This window comes from Staurois parvus, unplaced genomic scaffold (assembly GCF_062004578.1).
Source record: "Staurois parvus isolate SC_StPar_1 unplaced genomic scaffold, SC_StPar_1.0 ptg000120l, whole genome shotgun sequence".
In the NCBI taxonomy this organism is placed as follows: Eukaryota; Metazoa; Chordata; class Amphibia; order Anura; family Ranidae; genus Staurois; species Staurois parvus.
Window position 1 is genome coordinate 6,332,133 of NW_028317916.1, and position 18,099 is coordinate 6,350,231.

At 45.7% G+C, this 18,099-nt stretch overlaps 1 protein-coding gene across 4 annotated transcripts in view; it reads right to left on the bottom strand.

The window, feature by feature from the left end:
* The window catches only part of FAM3C (FAM3 metabolism regulating signaling molecule C), a 115,703-nt gene extending 111,236 nt beyond the window's left edge, over window positions 1–4,467 (bottom strand). Inside the window, exon 1 of one of the 4 annotated variants that reach the window (XM_089672112.1) lies at window positions 4,349–4,467. The gene's annotated coding sequence lies outside the window, so the exon portion shown is untranslated. Of the gene's footprint in view, window positions 1–4,344 lie in introns of all 4 variants that reach the window. The other 3 variants (XM_089672113.1, XM_089672115.1, XM_089672114.1) reach the window with 3 other exon arrangements.
* Between the last annotated feature and the right edge of the window lie 13,632 nt (window positions 4,468–18,099).

Below are 18,099 nucleotides of genomic sequence, written 5' to 3' on the forward strand. Positions count from 1 at the left end.
CCAATCTGTCTGGCTCCGACATGGTCCCAATCTGTCTGGCTCCGACATGGTCCCAACCCCAATCTGTCTGGCTCCGATCTCAACCCCAATCTGTCTGGCTTCGACATTTATTTATTTATTTATCGAGTTTATATAGCGCCAAAGGGTTTGCTCAGCGCTGTACAAAAGAGGGGGGACAATACATGAAACAGAACAGTATCATCAAACAGCACACGAGGGGTTAGAGGGCCCTACTCTTTCGAGCTTACAATCTAGGAGGGAGGGGGTAGAGGCACAGGAGGAAACGGCTGTGGGGGATGGAGTGGTAGGAGGAGGGAAGGGCAGCGGCTGTTAGGTGAGGGTGGGGTAGGCTTCCCTGAAGAGGTGGGTTTTCAGGGAGCGCCTGAAGGTGAGGAGGGAAGGTGACAGTCTGATGGATTGGGGTAGTGAGTTCCAGAGGATGGGGGAGGACCTGGAGAAATCTTGCAGTCGTGCGTGGGAGGAGGAGACCAGGGAGCAAGATAGAAGGAGGTCCTGTGAAGAGCGAAGGGTACGGGTGGTACCTGGGAATCAGGTCGGTGAGGTAGTTAGGGGCAGTGTTGTGAATGCCCTTATAGGTCAGGGTGAGCAATTTAAATTTAATGCGTTGGGCAATGGGGAGCCAGTGGAGGGAGAGGCAGAGGGGGGTGGCAGAGGTGGAGCGGCTGGTGAGGTGGATGAGTCTGGCCGCTGAGTTCAGGATGGTCTGAAGCGGGGAGAGCCTGCACTGGGGTAGGCCGGTGAGGAGGGAGTTGCAGTAGTCCAGGCGTGAGATAATCAGGGAGTGTACTAGTAGTTTAGTGGTGTCTGGGGTAAGGAAGGAGCGTATCTTGGCGATATTGCGGAGGTGGAGTCTGCATGTGTTTGTGAGAGATTTGATATGAGGTTGAAAGGAAAGGTTTGAGTCCAGAATGACGCCAAGGACTTTGGCTTGACATGATCCCAACCCCAATCTGTATGGCTCCGACATCCTCCCAACCCCAATCTGTATGGCTCCGACATCCTCCCAATCTGTATGGCTCCGACATCCTCCCAATCTGTATGGCTCAGACATCCTCCCAATCTGTATGGCTCAGACATCGTCCCTACCCCAATTTGTATGGCTCCGACATCCTCCCTACCCCAATCTGTATGGGTCTGACATCGTCCCTACCCCAATCTGTATGGCTCTGACATCCTCCCTACCCCAATCTGTATGGCTCTGACATCCTCCCTACCCCAATCTGTATGGCTCTGACATCCTCCCTACCCCAATCTGTATGGCTCTGACATCCTCCCTACCCCAATCTGTATGGCTCTGACATCCTCCAGACCCCAATCTGTATGGTTCTGACATCCTCCAGACCCCAATCTGTATGGCTCTGACATCCTCCAGACCCCAATCTGTATGGCTCTGACATCCTCCAGACCCCAATCTGTATGGCTCTGACATCCTCCAGACCCCAATCTGTCCGGCTCTGACATCGTCCCTACCCCAATCTGTCCGTCTCTGACATCGCCCCTACCCCAATCTGTCCATCTCTGACATCGCCCCTACCCCAATCTGTATGGCTCTGACATCCTCCCTACCCCAATCTGTCCGGCTCTGACATCGTCCCTTCCCCAATCTGTCCGGCTCTGACATCGTCCCTTCCCCAATCTGTCCGGCTCTGACATCGTCCCTTCCCCAATCTGTCCGGCTCTGACATCGTCCCTTCCCCAATCTGTCCGGCTCTGACATCGTCCCTTCCCCAATCTGTCCGGCTCTGACATCGTCCCTTCCCCAATCTGTCCGGCTCTGACATCGTCCCTTCCCCAATCTGTCCGGCTCTGACATCGTCCCTTCCCCAATCTGTCCGGCTCTGACATCGTCCCTTCCCCAATCTGTCCGGCTCTGACATCGTCCCTTCCCCAATCTGTCCGGCTCTGACATCGTCCCTACCCCAATCTGTCCGGCTCTGACATCGTCCCTACCCCAATCTGTCCGGCTCTGACATCGTCCCTACCCCAATCTGTCCAGCTCTGACATCGTCCCTACCCCAATCTGTCCGTCTCTGACATCGCCCCTACCCCAGTCTGTCCGGCTCTGACATAGTTCCTACCCCAATCTGTCCGGCTCTGACATCGTCCCTACCCCAATTTGTCCAGCTCTGAGATCATCCCTACCTCATTATGTCCAGCTATCTCCTACTCTGTCCACCTTTAGCCCCAGTTCACATGTATGAGGCTGTGTGTGCCGCAGGTGCGTGGAAACGGCAGCCCATTCATTTGAATGGGCTGCTGTGTCTGCATTTTCTGCAGGTAAAAGGTCCCTACAGCTTTTTAGAATATGTTTAGGCTCCTTTCACACGCTCAGCTTCGTTCAGCAGGAGATTCATGAGCAGGGACAGATGTCAGGTTTTTTTTACATCTGTGACCATTCAGTTTGTGGCTGCACTTAGGCATCCCATACATTTATCTTTTTTTCCATTGAAACAGTGGGTTGAATAAAGAGGAAAAAAAAGGGATCCAACTCCTCCATCCACACACTCAATGTAGATAGGGGAATCCTCACCACTGTGCCATTGTATTGCCACAGCGGCTGTTAGCCTGGGTTCACCTATATGTGGGCCAAGATGCATTGCGATTTTGTTCAGGCGGTACGATCTTGTTCATGCGGTGCAGGTGCGATTCCAATGCGAATTGTTAAAGTGTATCAGATTGGAAGTCACACCCGCACCGCACTAAAATCGCACAGGACTCTTTTTAAAATCACACTGCAGCCAGCCCACATGTATGTGAACACACTCCACAGAAAAGTGTTTCATTTCACATGTCATGCGAATCGGTGCGTTTCAAAAGGCATCTGAATTTGCATATATGTGAACAGAGTCTAAAAATAAAATGAACAGTGCTGCCGGCTATAGCTGGTGGCACTGATCGAATGAGAAAAACCTGACATGCTGGTTGCATAGAAGTCAACTGATGGATCGACAACCAGGATGCCCATACATGGATCAAAATGTGGCCAGTCCCTGCTGAACTGGACAAACGTTGATCCTTGTATGGCCGGCTTTACACAGTGGACTGTGGTGGATCTATGACAGCTCTATAGGTGGCTGGATGTCAATGGACATCAGGCTCCCTCCGCTTCGTCATGTTTCTGGACGGACTAGGAGTAGGTGGGTATACACAGAGTAACATGAAGCTTCCGATCAGGCCTGTGTGACAAGGCCCTGAAGCCGGCCATACATGGATCAAAATACGGTCGGGTTTAACAGGGACTGGCTGCGATTCGATCCATGTATAGGCAGGCTGATTGTACCAAAGTCAACTCATCAATGGACTTGGGTACAACCGTCTTGTCGGATACGCTGGCAGAACATAGAGCTCTGTGGGAGGCATTCCGCCATCTACATTCACTGTGTTAATAGGGGAATCGAGTGATTAGCTTTCTTTCTACCCGTGGTAGATGGGAAGACAATCAGTTACCTTTTGTACCACCAGCCCCTCCTATTAGATTGTAAGCTCCCAGGAGCAGGCCCTTCTAACCCTCTTGTATTGAACTTTATTATCTCCCGTTATATTGCAAAACGCTGAGCAAACTGTTGGCACTATAGAAATCCTATAGAATAATAATCATTGGCCTGCCATACTTCCTCCATCAGTTGTCACCCTTTATATCACTTGCCCCTCCCATTTAGATTGTAAGCTCCAAGGAGCAGGCCCCCAAACCCTCTTGTATTGAACTGTATTGTTGCTGTATTGTCTCCCATTATATTGTAAAGCTCTGAGCAAACTGTTGGCACTATAGAAATCCTGTATAATAATAATCTATGGGTTGTCTTACTTCCTCCATCAGTTGTCACCCTTCATATCATTTGCCCCTCCCATTTAGATTGCAAGCTCTCTGGAGCAGGGCCCCCTCACCTTCCTGTCACTATAAATATACAGGTAAATCCTGCATAAAACTAACAATAGTAGATGTGTTATGACCATGCACCTTATTAGAGAAGAAGTCTTGGATTTCATTTGGGGATCCCAGTGAAGTGAAGGGACTGGATGGAAGTTGCTCTATATTGTGAGGTCCCCATCATCAGACACACAGAGGTCCCTGACATCTACCATATGTCAGCCTCCACATCCTGTGCCCTCAGCTGCCGAGCACTGTCATCATCCCCCCAGTACAGGAACCGTGCAGGTCACAGCAGAGGAGAGGACAAGTGATACGAAGGATGGAGGGGCACTGATGACACCGATGTCTGTCTGGGCGCAGTGTAGGGAATGACAGCTCCTCCGAGCCTCGTATACTGTCCTATCACACTCCTAGGATACACAGGACACAAGGACAGACACAGACACACCTACCGACCTCCTGATGTGCGATCCACACTCCGAACTGCCAGCCAGCAACCGACCAAATGCTACACAGGAAGACAAACTACAAGGTCCATCATGCCTTGCGGAAACAACAGGAACAACTGGTTCAACAAGCTTTATTGACTCAAAACAACTGCTTCCCGTCCCCTCCCCTCCTCCGCTCTGTTCGTCACTGGGCTGCTGTTGCTGTGACAATATCTCCTTCTGGTTTCCCGGCTCAGCTCACCCCCTTCCGCCATTTTCTTGGGCTGGGAGTTGAAGGGTGTCGGATGACTTGTTGGTGCGGTCATGTGTGTGGTGTCGGAGGGTGTTATGTTCTAAGCTACCCTTCATCCATCTCTGCCTTCATGAAATCAAACACTTCAGTTCACATTTCCAATCAATAAAAATCTCACCCTGCCCCCAGCCCATTCAGCCTGGACAGTATTGGTTATGCCATTTGTGGTGATCATATATGTTGCAATCAGATTGTACAGTCTCATTCTGGACCAGATGCAGATCATAGGCAAGGCGGTTACTTTTTTCCAGCTCAACGGTTGCGACATGAACCATTAACATTGCAATGCCACTGTGGTGAATACAACTGTATTGAAATGTCACAAATAAAGCACGATAAAAGTGTTACTAAACCCAGGACCCTGCATTCACTATATCTGTTCTCCCACAGTACACACAGCATGGAAATGCAATTATTTTAGTAAATATAAACTGCTAAATACCTTTTCTCATCAGCAGTTAGAGCAATCTTGTGACTTCTATCAGTGTCCAGCAGAGCACTGGTTAAAGCTTATAGGAGGAGTTTTATTTCTGCTCTAGGAGAATGCAGAACCCCTGACCTCTGTTTGGACAGTGCTGATTGGTCCTGTGCTGATCACATGCACTCTCCCAAACAAAAAAAAAACCTCTACACACTAAATTGAGCATGTGCAGAATGGCTATGGTTCAGTTTGTCTTATCAGGAGATAAGGTGTGGACATTTGAGGAGCAGGGAAGTCAAGATCAAACAAGATTAACCCCTTAGGTTCCACAGTGAGTATAACAAGCATGCTTTACTGCATATACAGACTGATTTTACTGTTGTGGGTTTAGTAACACTTTAACTGTCATCTGGTCCAGACATTCCTGTTATTGAGAATGTTTGTCTGGTGCAAAAAAAAACCTGCCAGAGGAGGAGGGTGAGGAGGATAGTTATGATGGAGGCTTGGAGTAGTGGTGTATGGAGGCTCCTCATGGCCTAGTAGGGTGTGGGATGCTGTTTTATTGTGATGGCCCTGAGTATGTGGGATACGTCATCTCTGGTTTGGGATGTGGAGAGCTCCAGATAGACTGGTTGGGAGTCCAATGTTTAATCGTACATTTTGCGGCCCACCTAGGTACCAGGAGTAAAAAAAGTCCTTAGTTTAGGAAAACAATTTAGTCCTGGAGTCTTGAATTGGAGGAAAATGATTTTAGATAGCCCTGGAGTCCTGAGTTTGGAGGAAATGTTTTCAGACAGCTGTGGAGTCCTGAGTTTGGAGGAAATGTTTTCAGACAGCTCTGGAGTCCTGAGTTTGAAGAAAATGATTTTGGATAGCCCTGGAGTCTTGATTTTGGGGAAATTATCTTGCATAGCGCTGGAGTCTCGAGTCTGGGAAAATGATTTTGAATAGCCCTGGAGTCCTGAGTTCATGGAAATGATTCCAGACTGCCACAGAGTCAAGAATACTTTTTCCAATAGCCCTGGAGACCTGATTTCAGGGAAGCAATTTCAGATATCACTGGAGTCCTGAGTTCAGAGAAGCGATTTCAGATAGCCCTAAAGTTCTGAGTTAGTGGAAATTATTCTGGATAGCCCTGAAGTCCTGAGTCTAGGGGAGGTGACTTTGGAGAGCCCTGGAGTCCTAAGTTTGGGGAAATTATTTCAGATATCCCTGGAGTCCTGAGGTCAGGGAAAAAATTTCAGATAGCCTTGGAATCCTGAGTGAGGGAAACGTTTTACAATAGCCCTGGAGACCTGAGTTCATGGAAAAGATTCCAGACAGCCACACAGTCCAGAATTCAGGAAACGATTTTGGATAGCACTGGAGTCCTGAGTTCAAGAAAATGATTTCAGATAGCCATGAAGTCCTGAGTTTGGAGAAACAATTTTGGGTAGCAAAATTTAAGGAAACTTTTTCAAATAGTCCTGGATACCTAATTTCAGGGAAGCAATTTCAGATATTCCTGGAGTCCTAAGTTCAGGGAAGCGATTTCAGATAGCCCTGAAGTTCTGAGTTAGTGGAAATTATTCTGGATAGCCCTGAAGTCCTAAGTTTAGGGGAAGTGAATTTGGATAGCCCTGGAGTCCTGAGTATGGGGAAAGGATTTCAGATAACCTTGGAGTCGTGAGTTTGAGGAAATTATTTCAAATATCTCTGGAGTCCTGAGACCAGGGAAACTATTTCAGATAGCCTTGGAATCCTGAGTTAAGGGAAATGTTTTCCAGCCCTGGAGACCTGAGTTCAGTTAAAAAATTTTGGATACCCCTAAAGTCTTAATTTGGGGAAAAAATTTCTTATAGCCCTGGAATCCTGAGTTTTGGGCAGGAATTTCGGATAGCCCTGAAGTCCTGAGTTCAGGGAAGAGATTTTGGATAGCCTTGAATTCCTGAGTTAAAGGAAACTTTTTTCAAAAGCCCTGGAGACCTGAGTTCAAATAAGCATTTTCCAATAGCGCTGGAGACCTGAGTTTTGGGAAGGAATTTCGGATAGCCCTGAAGACTTGAGTTCAGGGAAGCGATTTTGAATAACCCTAAAGTCCCGAGCTCAGGGAAATGATTTTGGATAGCTCTGGAGTACTGAGTTCAGGGAAGCGATTTTGGATAATCCTAAAGTCCCGAGCTCAGGGAAGCGATTTTGGATAATCCTAAAGTCCCGAGCTCAGGGAAATGATTTTGGATAGCTCTGGAATACTGAGTTCAGGGAAACGATTTTGGATAACCCTAAAGTCCCGAGCTCAGGGAAATGATTTTGGATTGCTCTGGAGTACTGTGTTCAGGGAAGCGATTTTGGATAACCCTAAAGTCCCGAGCTCAGGGAAATGATTTTGGATAGCTCTGGAGTACTGAGTTCAGGGAAGCGATTTTGGATAACCCTAAAGTCCTGAGCTCAGGGAAATGATTTTGGATAGCTCTGGAATACTGAGTTCATGGAAAAGATTTCAGATAGCTCTGGATTCCTGAGTGTGCAGAAATTATTTCAGATATCCCTGGGGTCCTGAGTTTGAGAAAATTATTTTGGATAGCCCTGGAGTGCTGAATTTGGAGGAAACAATCCAGAAAATCCCTATAGTTCTGAGTATGGGGGAAATGATTATGAATAGCACTAAACTGAATTGTAAACGTGCACCAAATAATGTCTGTGCAGAAGTTGGTTTGTGTACAGGCCACGCTACAGTCAGATCAGGTTCACAATGACTACCTGTTGCAAACTCTAAATGGATCATGTACTATGATTCTGTTGTGATACAGTATCTTACTGAATAAATTGATTGGACATACAAAGCATACTCATCAATCCTAAACAGAATCAGTTTGCCCAAGTGACAGGCTCTTTTAAATCCCCTCTACCCACTCCACATTTACCAATACTGATGTTTACCACATTACCCTGACATTGAGTCTATTGCTGGAACTTTCAGAATTAGCCAGTACTTCTAGGTATGGAGGAACATGTAACTTTGCCCATTCTTACAGAATGTGGTGCTAGGCCTCAGCAGAAAAACACCGGGACGGAACACTGTGATACAGAGAAGAAGATCGTTAACCCTCTGTAAGCGTCAAATTGATTGACCTACACAGGGTTTGCACATTGCTTAGTCAAAAAATGAATAAATCAATGGGAAATCACAGAGAAAAGTGGGTATAGGTTGGTGGGTGTTGGCTTTCCAGGGAACCTGTCATCGGACCATAAATATTCAGCTAAGTTTGTGATTTATACATCTTCTGCATGACAGCATAGCCAGGTCCTGGACTTCTATTGTAGTTAAACTGTACAGGTTAACTTCCTCTTCCAGTCTATGATCTGCTGTGCAAAGGATTACAGAGAGCTGCTATCAAGAGAAAATAAGGTACTAAAGATAGTCCTACACTTTTAGAATTTCAGCCGATTCGGAAGGTGGCCCTGGCAGCTCAACAAAAGTAACACTTCACGCTTCAAGTATTTAGAACTGTCCTATCTCAGAGTTCAACTGTAAGCTGTTTTCACACTTTGCAAAGTGAGAATTCTAAAACAGCTAGTGATACTGTAGATGCAAAGTAAAAATTGCATGCTGCATGCTGTCCTACATATCATGACATGGAAGTAATGATTCTAGTGTCAAGCTTTGCTAATTAAAAATGTTTTTTAAATTCTCAGAGATTTGAATGCTATCACTGCAAATAAAAAAACAGGAAAAACAGAAACAATTTTCTGTACAATGGTAAAATGAATACACACACATACGTATATATATATATATATATATATATATATATATAGGAAAAGAAGGAAGATTAAAGAGTTCATCAGGGCTAATTATAATTAGGAGTTAATCTGGGATTAAACAATCATTGTTTGCTTTCATGTTTGTTGCAGTTAGAGTGGTTCTAAAGCCAGGGCATTTTTTACCTTTTTTTTACCTTAATGCATTCCCTGCATTAAGCTAACATATGTTCCAGTTGTTGTATCGCCCCCTCACCTCCCTAAATACTTACCTGAGTCCTATCTTGATCCAATGTTGAGGCCGTCTGCAGCAGTGCTTGTCTGTGTTTCCCTCCTCACTGGACTCAGAGGCATTGGCTCCTGCTGTTGTTAATCAAATCCTGTCTATAAACAGACACAGCCTGGCTGAGGAGAAAGCCCACAGGTGTGTCCCCATAGCAAGTGACTTGCTATGGGGGCACTTTCAGAAGAGGAGGAGCCAAGATAACCTGCAGAGGACCTCAGAAGAGGAGGTTTGGGGCCATTAGATCATTACACAGTGCAGGTAAATATAACATGTTTGTTATTTTATAAAAACATTATATATATATATATATATATATATATATATATATATATATATATATATATACACTTTACACCAGCTTTGAATACAGTGTAAAAAGCAATTACATTTTAATAAGCTGTTTCTGACTACTGCAGCTAGTTACAACAGCTAACTACAGCATAATATATTACTTACATACTAGTTTGAAACGATGCCAGCAACTCTGGTATCCATATTGTAATTTCTATTGGTTACATGGCAGTGACATTAAAAGAAAGCTAATGTGTTTTAGCAAAAGCCTTAATCATAGCATATAACAAACTGGAAAAACAAGACATTTATACATACAAAAGTCCACTCATAGATAATTCGGTCTATCACAGTAACATAGTTATCCAATCAAACAATTAAAACAAAAGTTCAAGGAAGTATGGAAAGTGGTCCTAGATAACAAGATACATTCTAGTATACAAAAATGTTTTAAAAGCTTTGCAAAAATATAGTTGAATGTGTATGGATCCAAGCAGGTAAATATGTAACCAAAAAAGAAAGGATCCAAGAAGATGATGATGTGTGGTCTATTAAAGCAGAGCTCCAGTCTCTGGTGAAAAAAATAAATGTCAGCAGCTACAAAAACTGTAGCTGCTGACTTTTAAAAAAACAGCCTCTCACCTATCCTAGGATCCAGCGATATCCTCACCACAGCCGGGTTCACCGACCATCCTGTGTCCCCCGGGAGAGAGTCTCACATTGACCTACAACACCCCTGCCATCCACTAACACACATCTCCCCCCCAACGAGAGAGAGAGACACTCACTTTCACAGCTCCAGCCATACTTGGAAACGAGAGTCAGGCTCTGTATACACCATCTAGCAGCCCGTAGCCTTTCTCAGATCCCACCTGGTCCCCATGCTGCATTTGTCCCTTCTTCCGTCCTTTCTTCTTGGGGGCAGTGCCGCCCCCCCTGAAAAGTGCCGCCCTGGGCAAATGCCTTGTTTGCCCCGTGGTAAATACACCCTTGCCTGTGTCCCTGATGCCAGCATCTTAAGTGTGCACACCCGGCTGTGACAGCTTGCGGCTTCACAGCCAGACGCCCAGTTACTGCGGGGGCAGGAGAGAACTTCCACTTCTGATCGCCTAGGTGATCGCAGAGGAAGTGGGAGTGTCAGAATCGGGTACCCCCACTCCCCAAAGGTGCCAATCCTTAAAGGGCAGTGGGGGACAAGTCTTTAAAGCAGAACTTCCCCTTTTGGGTGGAGCTACGTTTTAAGGTAAAAATAGGACAAAATTGGATCAGTAAAATTGATTAAAGATACATATATGAAAAATTCAGAAAGAAAGTACTCATTATAAATAACATATCCTACGTATCGCTTCAGCTGTAATAGATCATCAGTACACCGCAGTAAGAATAGACTGAGGAGCAATAAAAAAAAAATATCCTATTTTAGGAAGAGATCCACATCCTATTTAAAATTTAGCCCAGGAGGAATCCTAGTCCCCAAGATGAAAATCCACCATACCTCTCACTCAAGGAGTCTACAGTTTGGTGGACATCACCTCCATGGGGAGAATTCATTTTGCTGGCATGTTTGTTTTAAATATGTCTAGAGATATTAGATAGATTTCTATGATTAGTATGTGCAGCACCATTATAATCTTCACTGATCCTAGTTCACAGAGACCTAGAAGTGCAGCCTACATACTTCAGTGCACACAAAGTGCACTCAATCACGTACAATACATTATGGGCACTGTAATTAATTAAGTGCCAAACAGAATACTGTCTGACAGTAGAACAGGAAATTCTGGTTTTATGATTCCTATCATGCTTGTTACATAGCAGCAAGTATTTAAGCAGCAGCAATAGGAACCAGTGGTATTAAGCCATGTGCCCCCTTGAGGAGACGACTGGAAAAGACTAGGAGACAATAGACTACCAAATGTATTGGTACGTCAGCTGGAGAACTTCCATTACTTACGTGGTAGTTTGGAATGATTACCATAACATGCTGTTACAGTGATGAATTCATGGTCTTCAAGTGATTAATAGTAATGTGCAAAATACAGTGACCAATAGCAACCAATCAGAATTTATCTTTCATTAATCTACCTACAGTAATCTAATATTTGGGTGCTATAGGTTACTGTAATTTGGAGATTATCTTTGCTTTTTGCCTCGTCTTAAATACAGTCTTGAACTTTTGGAATGCCATATGTGCCAACAAAAACTTCATCTATACACTTAGGGAGTCTGTGGTAAACCCTTCCCCTAATCCAGCTTCGCAGTCCTGTGACCACTTTTACTGACAAATGTTGGTTATCATTTTGACACATGTTACGAGAATCCCAGAGCAGGCAGTCCCATTGATTTCATTAGCTGCACATACACAGACACTGCTCCCAATGTGAAATCCATACAAAGCCCCACCCTTGCTTTGCAATTTGCTCCTTCTCTGGACATGCAAACCCCAACCATTCCATACTCCTAAAACATGAGTATCCCAGTGGGGATCTGCTTAGTAGTAATGGTAGATCACAGGCTGAAGGGAATTGGGGCAAAAGGACCTAATAGTACGTGTCATGCAGGAGGCCTACAGGATATACAGAACATCACTCAAGCTGATAGCTGTTCCTTGTCCCAGAACAATGTCCTATGACACCACCCCCCTTAGCTGACCCTGGCTCCCTTTCAGACACGCATCATGCAGCTTGTCTGACAAAAGCATATTGCACTGTCGCTATGTTTGAATTCTTCAGAAAACTTTCATCACTACTAGAACCTCTGGTTTCCAGAGGACAAAATATCCTTTTTTTTACATGATAAACGTGATTCTTGTGAGCTACTATAGTATAAAATCTATGTGAATAAAAATAAATTAAGTGGATATGTAAAAACTAATTAATTAATAAAAATTACACCAAGTATTTGATATGAAATGGAAATGAAATGAAATATAAATGGGTTAAATTAATACATGAAATTAAATAAAATCAAATACGGTGGTGTGTGAAATATTATATGAATAGGTGGGTTGCCTATAGTATACACATACTCATACTAGTGAGTTACTGTAAATAAATAAAAAAACAAGGTGTCACGCTCCACTACCAATGGTGATGATATAAAATACATAAACATACATGAATAAAATATATGAAAAAAATATATGAATTAAATTGCATTAAATTAAGTGAATAAGTCCAGCATCAATTCAGCAGCATGATAGTGCAATCATTCTGGTGCTGCATGCATGTCTTTGAATATTCTGCAATTTTGGTGTGTCTTCTAGTGGTGTTTAACAAAATAAATAACATGTAGTCCACCAATCTTATATTGTGTGCTCCTTCACTAGTTGTGCTCTCACCTGAGATATATGACCCCCTGCTGGGAAAAGGGGAAAACTCCATTCATCCATCCATCTAGGAAACAGGGATACATTCATCTGTTTATCTTTGAGTCCAATTTAAGGGACACAAGCTTTTATGACCTCACCTAACAGTTTGGTCATATATGTCAGGTGAGAACACAACTGGTGAAGGAGCACACAATTTAAGATTGATGGACTACACGTTATTTATTTTGTATTACACCACTAGAAGACACACCAAAATTCTGGATTATTCAAAGACATGCATGCAGCACCAGCATGATTGCACTATCACACTGCTGAATTGATACTTTTTACCTTCAAATCTGCCAACTTCAGACCAAAAGAAAGCAAATTTAATGACCACCATGCACCAACTTCAAGTACATGGAGTTCTTATAACAGTTTCAAGAAGAACGGTTTAAAGATTTCTATTCAAACCTATATACAGTCTCACAGCCAAATGGGGGCACCTGAACCCCAAGTGACACTAGACAATATCTTTATTTTCAAAAATAATACATATACTTCCAGTTTGTTGCACTGCCAATCAGACTATAAGCTGCATTCCAAGTGTTCACAAAAGTGCTTGTTCCTCTTTCTTGCTTTAATACATACCTAGTACATTCTTGTCACAGGTTACCAGTACGACCTCTTGCCAAAGGTCTCCTCAGCTAGGAATTTGTCTACCAATGTCCAAAAAACCATCCCGTTCCTTCAAACCTGTGGCTGGGTAATCAACTTTCCAAAGTCTTCTCTCCACCATCTGGAGTACCTGAGTCTTATACTGAACACAGCTAAAGCCATAATCTTCCTCTTGGACCCTCAGGTCACAACAACACCTCTCAATGTGCTTCTGCATGAGGTTTCTGGGCCACATGGTGGCCTTCTTCGAGGCAGTTCTTTTTACCCAATTTCATTCCAGACCCCTTCAACCCAACATCAAAATGTGAAACAAGCAAATCCAATCCCTGGATCATCCTAAGCCTCTGTCCAGTCAGGCAAAAATCTCCCTGACATGGTGGATCTCCAGTCCTGCCCTGAAATTGGGGAAGTCATTCCTTCACAAGACTTCGAACATGGTAATATATGTGAGCCTTACAGGCTGGGGAGGAGTTTACAACTCCATGCATGGCTGGATCTAGGGGGGTGCTGCGTTGGGCTGCGCCCGCCAGATTTCTGTTGTGCACCCCTTGGCTGACGGCTGATGGCTGAGTATCTTCCCCCATTCCCACGCTCATGGCCGGCCCGGGATGTGAGTGAACAGCCTAGTGCAGTGTTCAGGAGAGAGGCTGCGCTGTGCCCTCTCCCTCCTGTCAGTATTAGAGGTGGAGGGATTAGCGACTATTTGCACTGGGGAGGGATATTTTCTAAGAAGGGGGATTGGAGGGGAATATGCGCAAGGAGGAGGGATTGGGGGTGATATGTGCAAGGAGGGGGGTTTAGGTGTGATATGGGCAAGGAGGAGGATTAGAGGGGATGTGTGCAAGGAGGGGGGATTGGGGCAGTGATATGTGCAAGGGGGAGGATTAGGGGGGATATGTGCAAGGAGGAGGGATTGGGGGGGTTATATGTGCAAGGAGGAAGATTAGGGGGGATATGTCCAAGGAGGGGGGTTGGGGGGTGATATGTGCAAGGAGGAGGATTAGAGGGGATATGTGCAAGGAGGAGGGATTAGGGGGAATATTTGCAAGGAGGAGGATTAAGGGGGATATGTGCAAGGAGGAGGGATTGGGGGGCACATGTGCTAGGAGAGAGGAAGTGGGGGGGGGTTAAAATGTGCAAGGAGGAGGATTAGGTGGGATATGTGCAAGGAGGAGGATTAGGGGGAATATGTGGAAGGAGGAGGATTAGGGGGGATATGTGCAAGGAGGAGTAATTGGGGGGCACATATGCTAGGAGAGAGGAAGTAGGGGAGTGATATGTGCAAGGAGGAGGATTAGGTGGGATATGTGCACGGAGGAGGACTAGGGGGGATATGTGCAAGGAGGAGGGATTGGGGGGTGATATGTGCAAGGAGGAGGATTAGGAGGGATATGTGCAAGGAGAAGGTATGGGGGTGTGATATGTGCAAGGAGGAGGATTGGGGGGATATGTGCAAGGTTGAGGGATTGGGGGAGAGGGATATGTGCAAGGAGGAGGGATTAGGAGGGATATGTGCAAGAAGGGGGGTTGGGGGGATTGTGCAAGGAGGAGGATTAGAGGGGATATGTGCAAGGAGTAAGGATTGGGGGGACATGTGCAAGAAGGAAGGATTGGGGGTATACGTGCAAGATGGAGGAATTAGGAGGGATATGTGCAAGGGGATTAGGGGGGATATGTGCAAGGAGGAGGAATTAGGAGGGATATCTGTAAGGAAGGGGATTGGGGGGATATGTGCAAGGAGGAGGGATTAGGGGGGGATATGTGCCAGAAAGAAGGATTGGGGGGGACATCTGCAAGGAGGAAGGATTGGGGGGATACGTGCAAGGAGGAGGAATTAGGGGGAAAATGTGCAAGGAGGGGGGTTGGGAGGGGGGGATTTGTGCAAGGAGGAGGGATTAGGAGAGATATGTGTAGCAATCGTACCCACAGAGATGGACGCGGTTCAACCATTTTGCTCCAACCCTCCATCTTGTAGATCTCTCTCCCCCTCTTTGCTCATCCCCCTCCCTCTCTGTTGAGTGACATATGGTCGGTGTGTGTTTGCAGAGATCACAGGCACCAAACTCAGTGGGGGGTGTCCTGGCTATACAACCTCACTAGCTGGGTGCCTCTCTGTCTAAGAAACTGTGCAATCTGGGATATCGTAAAAGCGTAAACCAAGCCCTTCACTGAGTTCAAAGACATTCCAGAGCAGTAATAAACTAGTCACCACATTCAAAATCCATTTTCCCCCTATGATTTCATATCTTGGAATATGAGGGACTTACATAAAAAACAGGCATATCTTCAGATTGGTCACGTTAAGACAAATCGTTTGGTATACTGCATTCCCCAGCTGAGATCAATAGGCGAGCAGAAAATAAAATCTCCTTAATCATCCCAGCACATGGGATATTTGTATAATTATATATATATTGGTTACATCTTTTTTCTGTAAATATTTTTATTGCACCCTTTTGACCTTTTAGTAATAAATCTTACTTTCTGAAAGTGTTGAACTGTTTCTAACACCTTTAATGCAAACTACGAATTCCTGCCTCTGAAGAGCACTACTGTGTGTGTTTAACCCTCTGTATAACCTGTCTGCAGTGGCAGTGGTATACCGACGATTATTTCAACCATCATAGTGTTATTGCTGATATTGCCGAATTTCCTCTTTCTCTGTACAAAAAGGAGGTGGTGGCAGTGTGAAGGGTTAATTGAGTAATTAACCTGACCCAGTAACAATCGCTCCCAAGCTGCCGGTACATCGATTGTGGTCCAGTGAGCTGGAAAATCTTTGTGCATGGTGCAGCTGGGCGTGGCATTGTTACACACGTGACATTGCGGTTTTAGATTGGCTAGTCCTTCGGTCACAAGTTTGGTGAGAAGGGCTGGGATCTGACATTGTGATCGTCACATAGATAGTTTGCGTTAGAGCTTCAGTGCATTGTTAGGAATTAGCTCTGCACGGAAGGATTGTAACCTTTGTGGAATCAGTCCTTAGAAACAAGCGGTGCATATTTTTTATATATATATAGAGAGACATATAGCAACAGCTCCTTCCTTTTTCTACTTTCTATTCTATCTTTGCTTGCAATTATGCCTGGTAAAGCAAAATACAAGAAAATGAGCAAAAGTGATTTGAGTGCGGAATGTACCTCACGAGGAATGTACGTCGGTCGCAAAACTCGTGAAGATTTGATTTGTGATCTACTGGAGTATGATATCCGAGCAGACTAGAACTCGGGGGAACTTGACCATGACGGGGTTCCCGCTACCTCCGATCCCAGGGCTCAGAAACGGCCTCGCAGGATGGGCATACAGAGACTGACACTGGAGGATCACCAATGTCATCTTCAAACCACCGCCCGAGCAAGCCAGCACTGGAATGCCTGTAACCAGCAGAGACTCTGCTCAGATGCAGGAAGCCCTGAAACGCATCATGGAGACAGATCCTGGGGCATACCTGTGGTTCCTTGAACGCCAGGCTGACAAAGAGGTTGCGGAACGCCAAGCGGCGGCTGACAGAGAGGCTGCAGAACGCCAAGCAGCGGCGGACAGAGCAGATGCGGAACGCCAGGCAGAGAGAGAGGAATGCACGGCTGACCGAGAGGCGGTGCAGAGGGAAGCTGATCGTTGGCACGAGCTCCAGCCGCAGCGACAGGTTTAGAACCCCGGGTCCTTAGAGCATAGGGACGACTCTCTGACCCTGGGCACAGCAGCCAGGTTTCCAGTGATGGAAAAAGATAGTGACATTGACACGTATTTACTGTCATTTGAAAAAACGTGCCGTCAGTACCATCTGCCCCAAGCTCAATGGACTTGATACCTGATACCAGGGTTACGAGGCAAGGCCCTGGATGCGTTCGTCGAATTGCCAGAGGGGAAGGACGACAATTACGAAGCTCTAAAAGATGCCATCATCTGGAAGTACCAGATGACCCCAGAAGTGTACCGCAAGTGGTTTAGGTCCTTGCAAAAGGGACCTGGGATCTCTTACACGGATGTGGCGAGTCACTTACGCACCACATTCCGGCAGTGGACTAAAGGACTGAAAGTGGACTCCTACGAGTCTTTAGAGGATCTCACGATATGAGATCAGCTCCTGCATATCTGCCCAGCAGACGTCAGACAGTTTGTCTTGGAGAGAGAGCCAGCATCTACTAAAGCTGCAGCCGATTTGGCAGTTACCTACGTAAACACGCGGGTGTCTGATCATCTCAAGGCTCCTCCGAACGGCTGGAAAGGAGGGACATCGCCCATAGCAACCCCTCCTACGCCGGTGAGTCAAGCTCTGCCTCAACCAACACCTGCAGCACTTGGAGCCAAGCCACCCCTGCCTGACAAGCGCAGATGTTTCACCTGTGGGAAATCCGGACATCTCAGGACGCATTGTCCTGAGCAGAAGCGGGTGACATCACCTGGCCAGCCGGCCAACAACTCTTCTTCCGTGCTGCTTGTCTGCAGGAAGATGCGGGTAACCCCCGCCAACTTTCAGCCAGTCACTGTGGGCAACTGGTCTGTAACTGGTTTCCGTGACATCGGGGCAGAAGTCACCTTGATCCGGCCAGAGGTGATTGAGCAAAGGAACCTCATCCCAGGAAAGTTCCTTACCCTCACGGGAGTTGGGGGGACCCGTTTACGCATACCCTGTGCAAAGGTATTCATAGATTGGGGTGCAGGAAAGGGGATGAGGGAGGTGGGGGTCTCAGATGAAATTCCCACACCTGTTTTGTTGGGTGCCGATTTGGGTACTC